A 16335-nucleotide genomic window follows, 5' to 3' on the forward strand; every position below is an offset into this window, starting at 1 on the left:
TGGTGGAGATAGTTCTTACAACAGTTAAATTTTGCAGTTTCTACTAACTATAAAGTACATACTCATTGGAAAGAAGGTACCCAAGAAAATTCTTTTAAATAAATGCCTATTTTTAAAATTTATTTTGTTGTTACCAAGAATAGACACAGCAAAAATCTACCAATTCAACTATTTCTCCATGTACATTTCAGTAACACTGATTACATTCTCCAAGTTGTACAACCATTCTCACCTTCATTTTCTGACGTACTAATCCCTCAATAACATAAACTCACTGCTCCCTAAGGTTCCTATCTAATATTTTAAGGTGCTGTTTCACTTGGATCACATATATGTAGATAGCTCTTCAAAGAGTTTGATGCTTAATGTAGATCTCTTTTAAGTAACTTAACTATTATTTGCCTTTAAAAAGACTTCAAGGCTACTTTTATTTAGTTTTAAAAATTATCTCAGGGCAATAGTTTCAGAGGTTCTTCCCATGACTTCAGAAAGTTCATGAAATTCCATTAAAGATGATGAGACTTTTAAAATCTGTTCTGCATTTTCCTGCTTTTGATCAGGATTCTTCTATAGAATGCACATTTTCAGTAAGGTTAGCTGGATATATCCAGTTCTTCTGGACTCATGGCAAAGGAGAGAGTTGTTCATTGAGACGACTGGTCCCAGGTTCCATCTCCTCCTCATATTCCAGACTCTCTTTCTTCTTTTGTCTCTCCAGGAATATAGAGACCAATTGCCAAGCCTTGGGTAACTGTTTGCAAGCTTTTAAGATTCCAGGCACTACTTGATGATCTATGAGGTCAAACAGAAGCACTAAACAAACCATTAGACCAATTAACTGGGATGTTCCACGAAACTGTGACCCTGAATCTCCAAACCAAGGAGCCAAATCCTGTGAGATTGTAAGTTATAGAAAAGATAGGTTTTAAGATCACACGTACCTGGTATTAATTTTGTTTCCCTCATTCAAAATCAGTATAACTTTGGGAGTCACTCAATGTCTTTGATACTCAGCACCCATGCTTATAAAATGGGAATGATAAAGATTTGCTTTTCAGTGATGTTATTACATGTACACATATGTATTTGTTTGTATGTGTACATATATGGTTATCTAATTTTATAATAACTATTGGTATTAACAAGAAGCTCTGGTAGAGTAGTGGTTACGAATTGAGCTGTGAAACGCAAGGTCAGCAGTTCGAAACTCCCAGCTGCTCCACAGGAGAAAGATGAGGCGCTCTGCTCCCGTAAAGATTAACAGCCTCGAAAACCCTGTGCAGGGTTGCTGGGAGTCGGTACCGACTCCACAGCACATAACAACAACAACAACATTGGTATTAACAGCCCCACATACTTCAAAGGCATTGTAATATATATTGGATTCAAAATATGACACCTTTATTCATTTCGATAATTTAAGTTATTAACATTAGCTTTGACTAAAATGTGCCTTTTTCTGATTACAAGTCTGAAAATTATTTCAAATGTAAATGAATATTTTAAGTCAGAATATAGATGACTTATGTAACAAACATATAGTCATTCTTTACATGCAAACAGATACTACAAATGGAAGGTATTTAAAATAAAATCAATAGAATGTTCAATTATATTGTGCATCATTTATTTACTAAAAGTTAATGAAGTGATGTTATATTAAAATGTTCAAAATTCAGACTTTTAATTCATTGACCAAACAGTGATTCCCAATTAATCTGGCTTTACAAAGCTTTCATGAATTACCACTGCATCTCAACCAACAGCCATTTAGAAACCAAACTAGTGCATTGTCGTCATGTCAATCCGGACTCAAAGTGACTCTAGGAGACAGAGTAGACGTGCCCTCCAGGGTTTCTAAGCCTGGAAGGATTACAGAAGCCAACTGCCACATCTTTCTCCTGCAGAACAACTGGTGGGTTTAAACTACCAATCCTTTAGTTAGCAGCCTAAGTACTTAACCACTGCACCACCAGGGCTCCATGTAGTCTTTTATAGAACATATTTTTAATATCGTAACTAATTGGAATAATTTACTCCTCAATAGAATAAATATTACAGCATTCCATTCTTTGAAAAACCTATGTGTAGAATAAAGCAAAAAAGGAGCTGATTCAATTCTCCTGAGAATTCCCAGGAACTACATACTCTTTGCTTAAATAATATTCATATCTTTGTCAATAACAACAAAAGAAATAAAATTTAGATGCCTTTTATGACTGCAATATTAGAAAATAGTTCAATGGAATCAGTTTTAAATTATTAATCTTTTATGTTCAGTTTTGACATTTCCTGTCCACCTGCGAATACATATATGGACAATTTCATTTCCACACAGCAGTGATTGCAAACTCTTGTCCTGTCCTGGATTCAAGTCTCATCTGTGGAAATCTTAATGTTTTCTATTCAGTGATTTCTTAGTATCTTTAGCATTTATTTCCTCACCCTTAAGAGTCCTGGTATTGCATTGTAGGATAACCACAGTTAGCAAACTGCAAGGTCAGCATGTCAAGTCTACCAGGTTGATTAAAATTCAATACTGCAAAGGGTTGCTATGAGTTGGAACCAACAGCACTTAATGCAACAACAACAAAATTAGAATAACAATAACAGCAGTACTTAAATTATAGATTTATGTTAAGGATTACTGATAAACTATGTAAAAATTACTTTAAAAATTACAAATTGATACAATTATGGAAACTATTATTTCTATTGTCTCGTAATGCCAGAATTTAGTTAATCTCATTTTACAAGTTGCGATGTTCTGGAGATGGATTATTTTACAGATATTACTTCACTGTTTACCTTTCTATGAGGGTGTGTTTAGGGTTCAAAGGGGAAAGGTTATTTTTATGGCTTCATACTTTGTGGCTTAATAGGTCTTAAGAGAACTTAGTTTTATCTTTTTGTTAGGTCAATCAAGAGTGATCTCATCAACCAGGAACGCACTCATTATGATTCAAGATCTTCCAGAAATCACTTTAAAATTAAGAGGGCTAGAGGGCACTTAACAACAATACTGATTACTTTGACCAAGACTTGTAGCAAATATGATTATTTAGATCATTTGACTAGAGATTAAGAGTAGCAACAGCATTGAGCATATTAAGCACATGTAGACGCATCAAGAAAGCTATTACAAGGAGAATATTGTTTTCTGCCTACAAAATTCTTTCCTATCTCTTTCTGTTGAAATATGACCCATGCTTCATAGGCCTGCTCAATTGTAACCTTCTCTATAAGAGGAATTTCCCAATCATAATCAATTTATATTCCCTTTTCATTCTAAACCATGACCTTTCTCATCTATTAATTCTGCAGCCTGCACATTTCTGCTGCCACTCAATTGTCTATGGAATTATGGCATCCTTAGGGTGATTAACCTTATGTCACTCACTTGTGTATCCTTTGGGCTAACATAGTGCTTTGACCCTTCCTCCATGGGGCAATGGTTGATGGCTTTCGCAATTACCTAATATCATTGTCTCTCCAATATTTTCTAGGTAGGCCTATTGCTGTCCAGAATAAAGACTATTATTTCCAAACCCAGGTGTTGACACATATCTAAGTCTGACTAAGTAATGACATGGAAAAATCCTAGAGTAAGTATCTCAAAGAGAAAAAGTATACCTTCCCCTAATCTCTTTTCCTTTCCTTGTGACTCACATATGGATATAGGGGTGATGAGCCATCTTGAAACATGTGGATGAGGACAACATTCTAGGGAGACTAGAATAATTTTATAAAAGGAGTTTAAGCCCTCCACGCAACAAAATCACCATCCCAACCCTAATACAATTATTATATTCAGAGGATTACATGTGAAAACCAAACTTCTACTTTCCTTAGCTTTTATTGCTTTGGGTCTCTAGTATAGCAAACTTACATTCTGGCAATTATATTTCTATACTAGAGATACAAATAATGGGACAGAATTTCATATAGTTTTGTTGTTGTTGTTCAGTGCCATCAGTTTTGACTCGGAGACCCTATACAGCATTTCTGAGGAGTAGTTGGTGGATTTGAACTGTGGGCCTTGTAGTTCATAGTCCAGTGTTGATCTTACAATGCCACTTCCGAAGTCCTAGTCATGTTTTACGTGTATGAATTGGAGTAGTGTGTTTATTAATTAACATTCCCATATTAATATTCCCTCTGGGCTTTCTTCACTGTCATTTGTTCTTTTATATGCCATCAATGCTTTAGTGTAAAAATGCATGGAAAATACAGGTAGGGTCTAAGTTAGAGAGAGTTGACTTATTGATAATGTTGCTAAGTGCTGTTGAGTTGCTTTTCACTCATAAAACCTGTACAGAGTTTCCAAGGAGCAACTGGTGGGTTACAAGTGTCCACCTTGTGGTTACCACTCCAGTGCTAACCCTACAGCACCACAACAGTAGTACCCCTTAAGTGCTATGTAAAGTTGCCTTCTCTTTGAAACAGTTGAACCAACCCCTACTACAAGGAACTCTAATCATAATTATGCACATTTGTTGCATGTATAGCTTTTAAATTATTGAAAATATTTCAATTTTTTTCTTTTTCTAAAACCCAAGACCAACCAAACCCACTGCCATGGATTCTGACTCATCACAATCTCGTGGTGTAGCTGGTGGGTTTGAACTACCAACTTTATAGTTAGCAGCCCAATTACTAACCCGCAGCACCACTAGGTGGCTTTTCTTGCAGTAAAAAGTAAGGTTAAATAAGAACTTTATGCACCTGTATCAACTTACTCATAAATTCTTAAAGACACAGGAACAAATCTCATTCATACCCAGGGAATGCCTGTATTTCTGTTGTTGACGTATTTAGAATATGTCCTTTGCTTCTGGCATAGGACTACAAAAGCAGACAGTGGAAAGAATATTATTTTACTTTCTAATATTAATGTTGGTTGGGAGCTCAGTGGATCTGTAGGATAAGCAATGGACTATGAACCACAAGGTCAGCAGTTCAAGCCCATGAGCAGGCTTGCAAAAGAAAGATGAGGCTTTCTGCTCTCACAAAGATTTACAGACTCCGAAGCCTTGTATCGGGTCGCTATGAGTTGGAACCAAGTTACCAGCTCTTAACAACAACATCATACCATTGGTTGTCGATCTAAATTTAGAATGTAATTAGAAATAGTTTGGTTTGTTTTCTATGTCTCCACATAGGCTTTTACCACTTTCTTAGAAGCCTCTATGTCTGGCATTGTTGTTGTTAAGTTGTTAAGTGACATCGAGTCGATTCTGACCTGTAGCGACCCCGTATAGGATTTCCAAGGAGCAGCTAGTGAGCTTGAATCTCCAACCTGTGGTTCAAACTGGCATTGCAGTCCAATTACAGCGCCACACCAGGACTCCATGTCTGGCACCACTTGATCTCATTTACCCTTCATATCTCAGCTTAAATAGTGTTCCTTTGTGAAGCTACATCTTGAATTTCAGACTTATTAAAATTAATGCAGTATTAGCTTATATTTTATAGCGTATTTTTTCATTGTAATTATACCATTCTTTGTATATGCGTTAGTCTAATGTCTAAACTTCCCATCAGACTAATCCTCCTTATGGGCAGGGACAGCATCTGTAAAATTTATTCTAGGTGTTCCATAACTATTTACTGAAAGTATGAATAAGTGAAAGAAGGTATAAAGGAGGAAAACTATCTGGTCATGAGAAGTTGGGGGTCTAGCACCTATTTAGGGATATAGTTATTTAGGTCCACTTGGAATACCCACCTAATGAAGGAAAACATGTTCCTAGAGGGTAGGAGTTTGAATCATCTACACGATTTTCCTCAAATCTCCTCTTCTTTCTATGTGGGTAGTTACAGTTGGAAAGTAATGAAACTGTCCTTACTTTTACTGGATTTTCTTCCAGCACCAAATAAATCAAAACTTAAAAAGTTTGTATATTAGCAAATTATCAGTTGCCTCCAAAAAACTCTCTTCAGAATATTAGGATTCATGCCAAGGATCTTCCATTTTCTCTTATTTCCTGAAGAAGAATTTGCCAAGAGGGATTTGATGAAGCCCACCTCTGGTGCTGCCAGCCTGACTGAATTTCCTGGTCCTCTAGGTGGTGTTGGAAATGTCAACTGGAAGAAGCACTGCCAAGTTAGAAAATGACTACTTATGGCTCCGCATGCAGATAGGGACAGGTGTCTTCATCTGGCTGCTGGCAATTTTTGTGTCATGACAAGTTTCTATGAAACACCAGGAAAGTTTGTTTTGGAACAGGGATTTTAAATTTCAAATAAATCTCACATTAAAATTATTTCAAACCATCCACCTTTCTGCTCATTGATGAACTCTCTTCATTTGGCTTCCAGGACACCACACACTGCTGGTTTTCTTCCAACCTCACTGGTTACTCCACCTTGGTCTCCTCTAATAAGAGTGAGTGCCCCAGAACTCATTATTTAGACATCTTCTCTTTTCTACCTTTACTTCAAGAAAATTTCATCTATGCCCACAGTTCTGAAAACCATCTATGCTAATGACTCCCAATTTTATATCTTCAACATGTATCTACTACTGTGTACCTGCATAGTTCAGTTGGCTGTCCATAGTCATAAATTCACCATATTAAAACTGACCTTCTATTAAATCTCTAGATGTATATCATTTCAGGTGGCTGAAACTCAAGGTTTCAATTACTAAAAGGAAAAGTGACTCCTCTAACATTTCACAGCTAATCAGGTCATCTTGCTTACTATACCATCACAAAATATTCATAATTTGCCCATTTCTATTTTTTCACTGCTACCACTCTAGCCTAAACAAAACCTTTTTTATACAGATCATTGAAATAACCTCTTAAGGAGACTCCATTCTCTGGTGTGGTGCTGCAGGTTAATGCACTGGACTACAAGTTTACTTTGAGCCACAAGGTCAGTGGTTCAAGCTCACCAGCTGCTCCTTGGAAACCCTATGCAGGGTCACCATGAGTTGGAACTGACTCAACAGCACAATTCTCTTATAAAACCTTTGGTCCTGTTGCCTAATCTCCAAATGAAACCAGAGCAATTCACTTACAATATAAGCCAGATCACATCATTCTTCTTTTGAAACATTGCAATAACTCTCCATTCCACACAAGTTAATGTCAAAATCCTTTTTTCCAAGATTTTATATTGCCTGTCTCCATCACCTTCCTAAACTCATTTTCTTCTCTCATCCACCTAGCTCATTTTGTTTCAGTCAAACTAGTCTATTTTCAGTTCTTCCAGTATTTGGGCCTTTACACTAACTATTCCTTTACATGAAATAGTCTTCCCACAGAAATCCAAGTGTGTAACATTTTTACTGTCCTCAGATCCTGCTCAAATACAGACTTTCTCTACAAGGTCTATGCTGCAACATCCTATTAACACTGGGAATTCCCAAACCCTCCTGACCTTATTTCTTATGCTCTATTTTTTGTTTTTTTCTTTTTTGAGCTGAAGAAGGAATTTATTTGTATGTAGAAAGAAACCAGCCACATAGAGTAGCACAATATGGTACCCAGTTCTTTGGCCTTTGTCTTTTCCAACAGGTGAAGTGAGACACCGATTTGGGGCCTAATACATTGCCTCCGCAGTTATGACAGACCTCATGCATCTGTCGTTGTAATTGGTCTGGATGGCTTCCACCAAATTCTCAGAGATCGTTTGTCTTCCAACTTCACCTGTGTGAAGGCCACAGTGGTACAGGTCTTCTTGTGGACCCACCATCGAAGTAAGGCTTTGACCATAATGATTTAGTGGGAAATGCCCATTTTTCTATAAAAAGCCAGCAGGAAAACAACCCAATCGATGGGGTTCATGTCCTGTGTGATCACCACCAGCTAGGCCTTCTTGTTCTCCTGCAGAGAGGAGATAGCGTTGACCCTGCTCACAGAATGCAGGCCTCTTGGTGGGGACATTCCCTTTGCCAGCAACCTTCTTTTGATCTGTGGCCAGCGGCTTGTCCTCCTTCATCTTCTTCTCCTGCTTCATCTCGGGCATGTATTTGTGGGACGCTTCAGTAGCTAAGTGTCTGTCTGGCTTTCCAAGTCATGGGTAAACTAGTTAACGGCAGGGGGCAGTTTCTGCTCTTTGTGGAGGATAGCCCATTGTGGAGGATAGCTCTTTGTGGAGGATAGCCAGATATAGTTGGGCCATTTGACAAAGCAGTGAGGCCCCTTTTGAGTTAGGTGTCCCAAACTTTGGGCCTTTTCTCAATCAGGGGCTTTATTACATTCTTGACCTCCGGCTTCTTGATAAAATACAGAGGAGGGACATACTGTCACAGGCCACCCCAAAACACACCAGGAAATTCAGAGGAAGGCTCTGGGAAGGATCAGAAAGAATTCAGGGTGTTGGGATGGAAACCTGCTCTGGATTCTGAACCTGTCAGGGGAATGAGCTTCAAGTGGATCCCCTCTCACAGGAGAACAGTGTCAGTGGGACGAGACGCCCTATGGCAGTGCTGAGACTCAGGCCTCATGATGTCTAAATGGGTGAAGCTCTCAGTAGACTAGGGAATAAAGAGGCTGTTGATCTGAAAACCCATCAGTTGATCAATCAAGAGCAGCTAAGGGGCACTAAATCTGAACTCAAATACAGCTGTGGATTTGCAGTCAGGGAAAGCTAAAGACAGGGATGTGACCAGGAGCCTCCAATGGCTATAAGTCAGTAACAACACCTGGGTGAAGACAATGAACCTCCTGAGCTGAAGACCAGGGCAGCTGGTCAGGAGAGGCCCCGTGCTGAAAGGCATTAAATGCCCTCAATGTAGGACAAGTGCTTGCCCTTCTGATTTTGGGACTAGACCTGGATATGGATGAGCCTGGGCTTGATCACACTGCAGTGTTGGTGTTGGCTTTTAAGCCTGAAGAGGAGAAAAGTTCAGCACCATGGTTGCCTTTCTTCTGGCCTTTCCAACACTAGAACAGCGTTCCTCACCACAAAACACATTTGCCAATCACCCATAATCCTCTACACAAAGCTCTCAACCAGGAGTGGAACATGAGATTACTGTGATCTCTGGCCCATTCCTAACCATTGGGACCTCCTAAATTACCTCTCCCCAACAGCACTCTCACAAGGTCACATGTGGACAGACACACATCCTCTCCAAGGAGCTCTGTGTCAGTGTCCTCTGGCTCCTCCATCTTTGTCATGAAAATGTGCATTTGATGGTCCATTCCTGACATGAGCACGTTCCCTCCTCTTGAGCCATCTGCAGGCATCTTAACATTGGCGAAGCTTGGCTTTTCACGGAAACCTTTCCTGTAGATGTGGACCACTTTGAGTTGCTGCACAGGTCCGAGGTCCCGGGCAGATTGAGGATAGTTATGTCCACACCTCAGTGTACACCATGAGCCTCCTGTGCTGGAAATCCATGCAGATGGTCAGGAGAGACATCAGTCTGTAGATCATTGACTGCCCTTTGGGACATCAGACAGTTGAATGGAGTTCTGGTACCTGGACCAGACCAGGAGAAGGGTGGTCCCTGGACTACCTCCAGCTCCAGTGTTGGTGTTGGCTCTGGAGCTCCGTGCTCTCCCTCGGTGTCCTTCAGGCCGCTAAGCTGATATAGGAGATAGATGACATGCTTCCACAGCCCAGAACTCGGCTGGTTGATTCTGAGGAACTCCTCCAGCTCCTTCAGAGTGGTGCAGGGCAGAGGCTGATCAAAGTCCCCCCAGTCGCTGTTGAACCAGCTTGTCAAGATGAAGGAGATAGCTCTTTAGCTTCTTGTAGGTCCAAGGCCAGTGGCATCAATGTTGGATGCTAAGGCTACATCTCATCCTACTTCACCGGACATTCCTGAAAAAGCTGCTTCCGGCCCATGCCTTTAGGGCTCTGTGAGCACTCCTTACCGAATCAAACTTGATGATGGTACAGAAGCCCGGGCGGGCTACTGCAGCGTTTGGGAAGACTCAGACGGAATGCAGATGGTCAAACTGGGAGAACACTGTGAACAGAGTGTTGTGGGGAGGTCCCACACCAAGTACGTGTATGAAGACAAAACTACAGACCTTACATTCCCCAAGCCCTTCTCCATGAGGGTGCGACTCAACACTTGTCATTTCATGAACACGTTTTAAACCCTCTTCCATTCTTCTGGCTCTCTGTAAAATCTGTTGAGGCTAGATGACTGCTGGGGTCTGCTCTTGAACTAACTGTTTTCTTCCCTTGCGTTCAAAGCAATCTGACATTAGGGGAACCAACTGAAGGACCAAAAAGACCTCAACCAGAAAAATTGCTCTTTCAAAGAGTCAGTTTCCCTTCCCTAATGGCATTCCTTCCCACAACCCACCCTAACCACCAAACTTCTGGCGCCAGCAACCGTTAGAACCTTCCCTAACCACCAAACTTCGCCAAATTTCTCTATGCTCTATTTTTAAAAATCATACTACTTTCACCTTTGAGATTTTTATATAGCTTTGTGTTTATTATGTTTATTATGCGTTATCTGTCTTTTCCAATAGAAGGTAAGCTCTACTGGGGTAGAAATTGTTTTGTTTTTATTTAATGATGTCTCGAACAGTTCCTGACACATAGCAGAAGTTTAGTAAATGTTTATTAAATGCATGAATTTCCCACTAAGGAAAGAAACCAAGTAAGTTTGCTTGTTAGCACTGCTACCAGTCAGTATTATACTGGACATCCAAGTCAATGCAAAAGGACAAGAAAATAAATGTTCTACTAAAAGAAGAGTCAAGATTTTGTCTGACTGTAATAATGATTGTTGAGTCCTAGTGTGGCGCTGTAGGATAAGCACTGAACCTCAAGGTTGAACCATAAGTTTGGCAGTTCAAACCCACCTACAGCTCCTCAGAACCCCTATACAGGATCTCTATAAGTCAGAACTGACTCAGTAGCACTTAACAAAAGCAATAACTTGTAAAACACAAGAAAGGAATCTCAAGAGATTTCTTCAACTAAAGAGATTATTCATTATGATACCCAGATTCTAGATAGATAGAATCTGTTTACCTTACTAAACCTTGATTGGTGATAAATAGATAGATAGATAGATAGATAGATAGATAGATAGATAGATAGATAGATAGATAGATACAGATATTTGTTGTTTTATCATTAAATTCTTATGAGTCAATTCTGATTCATAGTGACCCTGGATAGTGTTTCTAAGGAACAGTTATTGGGTTTGAAGTACTAATATTGAAGTACTAAGATAGCAATTCAGTGCTTATCTTAAAGAATCACACCAGGACTCTATATAGATATGTGCTGTTGAGTCAGTTCTGACTCATAGAGATCTTGTACAGGGTTTCTAAGATACGGCTGATGAGCTTGGACCACCGACTTGTGGTTCAAGCCAACTTTGCAGTCCAGCATATATCAATATAAACTCAAAACTCAGTGCCATCGAGTGTATTCTGACTCCTAGTAACACTATACAGGGTTGTGAGACAGTACAACTTTACAGATGCACACAGCCGCATCTTTCTCCTACAGAGAGGCTGATGCTTTGAAGTTAGCTGACCTTGTAGTTAGCAGCTCTTACCCAATAGCACTACCAGAGATCCTATATATCATTATATGGATCCTAGTGTGATGCTGTAGGATAAGCACTGGACTGCTAACCACAAGGTTGGTGATTCAAACCTACCAACTGCTCCTTGGAAACCTTATATAGGGTCACTATGAGTTAGAATTGACTTGATGGCACTTTTATCAACAACAAACTCTATCTATATATAGCTGCTGCTGCTCCTGGTGTACCATGGAGTCGGTTCTGACTCATAGCGACCCTGTACAGGGTTTCTGAGGCTTCACATCTTTATAGGAGCAGAAAGCCTTATCTTTCTCCCATGGAATGACTGGTAGTTTTGAACTGCTGCCTTAAAGTTAGCAACCCAACTTTTAACCACTACACTAAAAGAACTGCATTTTTTTAATCAAGAGTTTTTCTATATATTGTTAAGTGTCGTCCAGTCACTTCCAACCCACAATGACCCTGTATATGGTTTCCAAGGAGCATCTGGTGAGCTTGAATCACCAAGCTTGCAGTTCAAACAACTTTGTAGTCCAGCACATTAACCCACAGCACCACACCAGGACTAGCAATCAAATGAAAAAACACAGTAATGAACAGATCCATTTTCAATATGGAAAAAATTAAGTAAAATGTCTAGAAAAAAAATCACATAAAGTGTTTACAGCTTGCATTAAAAATATCTCACATTGAACATTTAAAATAAACTGAATAGTATACCAAGTTCTTGATCAGTAAGATGTATTACTATAGATACACATTTTCCAAAGTAATTAATGGCTTCGATGCATTTCAATCAAAATATGTTTTAAATTTCATAGTATCTGACTGTGATAGTTCAGGTTTTGTGTCAACTTGACTGGGCCGGGATTCCTAGTAGTTTGACAATTGAGATGTGGTTATACCCACGGTGAAGCTTCATAGAGGCATAGTTAACTCTATGATGATGAGCTATGAGACTTGGGACTCTAGAACTGTGAATTATTTCCTTGATAGAAACTTTTCTTTATATAAATATGAAAGTTTACCTGGTGTTTCTTATCTAGAGAATCAAGCCTAGAGACATGTGGTACAAAGAATGGAGTTCTAGAGAAACAAAATCACAAGGATGAGTTTTCTAAATTGGTTCTCAAGTCTGACTAATTTTAAAGACACTGATGTAAGGTGGAAACATGTCTGACCTCCACATCATAGCAATCAGCCTTGGGCTTTTTTGAGTTTGGTTCTCTTTCCCCCTTGTGGAGGTCAGCCAAGGTCCCACATGGTTTTTGCAGTTGATGTTAGAAGCAGAAGTCATTTCAATGGTGCCAGACTCCTGGAAGCATGAGGTTTTGTAAGAGAAAGAATGAAGAGACACAGGAAGTGAAATTTTTGGGTTTTAGATGGTTATTTTTTTTAAAACCTGTAATGGCTGAAATGAATACAAGAGGTAAGATGCTTCAGCTGAGGGATAAAAGCAGCTTATGCAGTTGCCTAAAGCTGATGTCATGCTGGTTAAACAAGATGGCTGATAGGGGGCCAGGGCCTACTGGATCCACCCTGCCACAGACCCAAGGTCATATGCATTATGAATAGGGTTAGTCCAAGTGTGAAGAATAGATTGAACTTGAATGTTTTTAAAACATTTCTGGGTTTCACTGCCTTACAGATATTGAATTTCCATGCCTACTACTGGAAACCCCCCTGCTTACAACTGTATAGAGTCCTGGTTTGGTGCTGCTGTAGTTGGCTTGAACCACAAGGACAGCAGTTCAAACTCACCAGCTGCTCTGTGGTCACTATGAGTCATAACTGACTCAACAGCACTTAACAACAACAACAGCTATAGTATTCATTAATGAATCATAATTCCATAGAGGAACTGATGAATTTGAGTTACAGTGTTGGAGAAGAATATTAAAGTTACTGTGGACTGCCAGAAGAACAAATAAATCTGTATTGGAAGTACAACCTGAAGGATCCTTATAAACCAAGAGGATCAGACCAGATGGGCTGACACAGGGGCTCTAACAATAGGAGGTTGGTGCAGGACCAGTAGGGCAGTGTTCCTTTCTATTGTGCACAATGTTCTATTGTAGATTACCTTCAGCCTATACTTGATTGAACTGGCTAAAAGGTGTGTTATTTGCCCAGAAATAGGCCTTTTGTTTTAAGCCTTTGTAACTAATTTTATAGGGCTTTAAGTAGAATCCTTAGACCAACCCAGGACCTTCACAGTTGGGACATTTGCATTTTAAAAGACATTCAGACCAACCCAGAACTGTTGGGAGAAAAGGAGATTCATGATTGAAAGAAAGATCTGCAGGCAAAAACAGACTGTTTGCCTTAGAAACATCAAGGCAACAATATTCTTCCCATCAGAGAAAACCCCCTTCTAGTACTAAAGTTAATGGGAGCCAGTTAGTAGCAACTAGTATGCTTGCTGGTGAATCCCTGGGTCTACTTGTGAGTAGAAGTAGCAGTGCAGCAATGAAGACACAGGCTGAGTTTGGACAGGTTTCATGGCACCTGCTGACCTTCAGATAAAAGAGAGACAAGGAAGGGCTGACTGCTCTGAAGTTTAGGGAGTTCTGTGAACTTCTGAGTGCCTGGAAACTGACCTAGCCTCTGGGGCATAGGGCCGAGAGAATGAAGAGGACAGCTGGTCTGAAGTGTAGAGAGATGTGCGTGAACTCCCAAACTTGCAGCTGGTACCCATTTGACTTAGCTTGAATGGCTAGGGATGAGTAGACCAGAACCCAACGAGATGAAGATAAAGATGTTTGATACTGTGAGCAGGTGTAAGTTGCTGCAATTTGATGAACTGGACTTTTGCTTCTGGATGCAGTTGCTCAAAATTACACAGGAATTTTTGAAACCCATACAAAGTGAAACAGAGATTCAATTGTTGCCGTGTCTAAAGAGTATAATATTTTAAATATTGTCAAGATCAAATGTTGCCAAAGAAGTGGGGAAAGAGAAACACAAGACACTCCAGTGTAAAGGGTACAACTGAGTAGGACTAGATTTTTTGGAAGTCATTTATTTAATAATTTCCTTAGCACGCTCTCTCCATTGTTGTCCATAAACTCATAATGCTGAAAAATTCATGTTTTTTCGTGATCTATACCATTTGCTTCTATTTCTTCCCTAGTGAGAGAAGGAAGAAAATGAGAATGGCATATAAGAAGCCCTTCACTAATTTGATACACATTCCATTGTGTTTCCTTGATTCCAGTTACTCACAACAAGTCAAGTCAACCAGCACTTAACGAGTGCTTTGTTTCTGTTGATACGTCTGTTGAATCAGATCAGACTCATAGCTACCATGTATAGGGTTTCCAAGAAGCAGCTGGAACTTGCAGTTAGCTATCCAGTGCTTATCCAACAGCACTGCAACAGGACTCCTACTCACTCCAAATTAGGACCTAGTGTTGTTGTTGTTGTTATGTGCCGTGGAATCGGTTACGACTCATAGCAACCCTGTATAGGGTTTCCGAGGCTGCAAATCTTTATGGGAGCAGAAAGTCTCATCTTTCTCCCACAGAACAGCGGTAGCGTAGTGGTTACAAATCTGGCTGTGAACCACAAGGTCAGCAGTTCGAAACTACCAGCTGTTCCGCGGGAGAAAGATGAGGCTTTCTGCTTCCATAAAGATTTACAGCCTCAGAAACCCTTTACAGGGTCACTGTGAGTCAGAACCTACTCCACAGCATATAACAACAACAACATAGGGCCTATAGGGGTGGGAAATCATTAAATTAAATATAGCCCTGCTCAGTTTCTCAGATGCACAATGTGTTTGATGAAGAAAACCCTCTCATAAGTATCTCATCTCTTAAAGATAGATTGTTAAGTGCTGTGATAAAGCACACACCAAGTGCTTTGGGACCACAAAAGGAAGAAATTAATCACTATCATTACCACATTTTTGAAATCAATTCATCACGATTCCAGCTTCACAATTAAAAAAAAAAAACTTGCCAAGCACTTAGAAGAAAAGTATCTGTATATAATTTTCTTTCACTCTCTCCTCCAGTCCATTCCATTCAGTGAATTGTATACAGTCAGTATTTTGTTTTGTTTTGTTTTCTGCTTACTCGTCAAACCATTTTAACTCAGAATGGGAAACTAATTTTAAATTAGTTTGTAGTATTAAAATATCATAAAGGTTATAAATTCTACTAGAATGACATAATTGCTTGGGAGAAAGATAACTGCACACAGTAAATTTGTGAATTCTTTATACTCTAGAACTATAAAAGATATCTACTGGTCTTCTTTAAAGGAAGAAATTCTTCCTTCAATTCAAGTTCCTACTTGATACAAATTATATGATTTATCCAAGTTTACTAAGAAGATATTTAGAAAGTAGGATGAGTAAAGGATATCTATATTTTCATTGTTGTTGTTAGGTATCATAGGTTCAGTTCAGACTCATAGTGACCTTAAGCACAACATGATGAAACAATGCCCAACACTGCACCCTTCTCACAATCGGTGTTAAGCTTGAGACTGTTGCTGCTGTCACTGTGCCAATCTATCTCCTTGGGAGTTCACACACATCCCTGTGCTTCAGACCATCTTGTTCCTTCACTCCCCACCCTAGTCCCACCCCACGGCTAGATCAGTTTCTGTGGGATCAGGAGTTTGCACAACTCCCTAAACTTCAAATCAGCCATTTTCCCTCTTCTCTCAACTCAAGGTCAATGCATGCTAATAGAACGTATCTGAACTCAGCCCGTATCTTCACTGCTGCATTTTCCCCACTTCCACTCACAAGTAGAGCAAGGTAGTCACCAAGGAGCATGCAGATCACCAGCACCCTTTAACTCTCCGTCCTAGGAGGTATTTTTTCTCATGGACAGACTTCT

The 16335-nt window shown here is 39.6% G+C and overlaps 1 pseudogene; it reads right to left on the minus strand.

Annotated features, from left to right (window-relative positions):
• Positions 1–622: 622 nt before the first annotated feature.
• LOC102832254 lies at positions 623–9807 on the minus strand (annotated as a pseudogene).
• Positions 9808–16335: the final 6528 nt, after the last annotated feature.

The sequence above is a fragment of the Chrysochloris asiatica genome, unplaced genomic scaffold, assembly GCF_000296735.1.
Source record: "Chrysochloris asiatica unplaced genomic scaffold, ChrAsi1.0 scaffold00072, whole genome shotgun sequence".
Lineage (NCBI taxonomy): Eukaryota > Metazoa > Chordata > Mammalia > Afrosoricida > Chrysochloridae > Chrysochloris > Chrysochloris asiatica.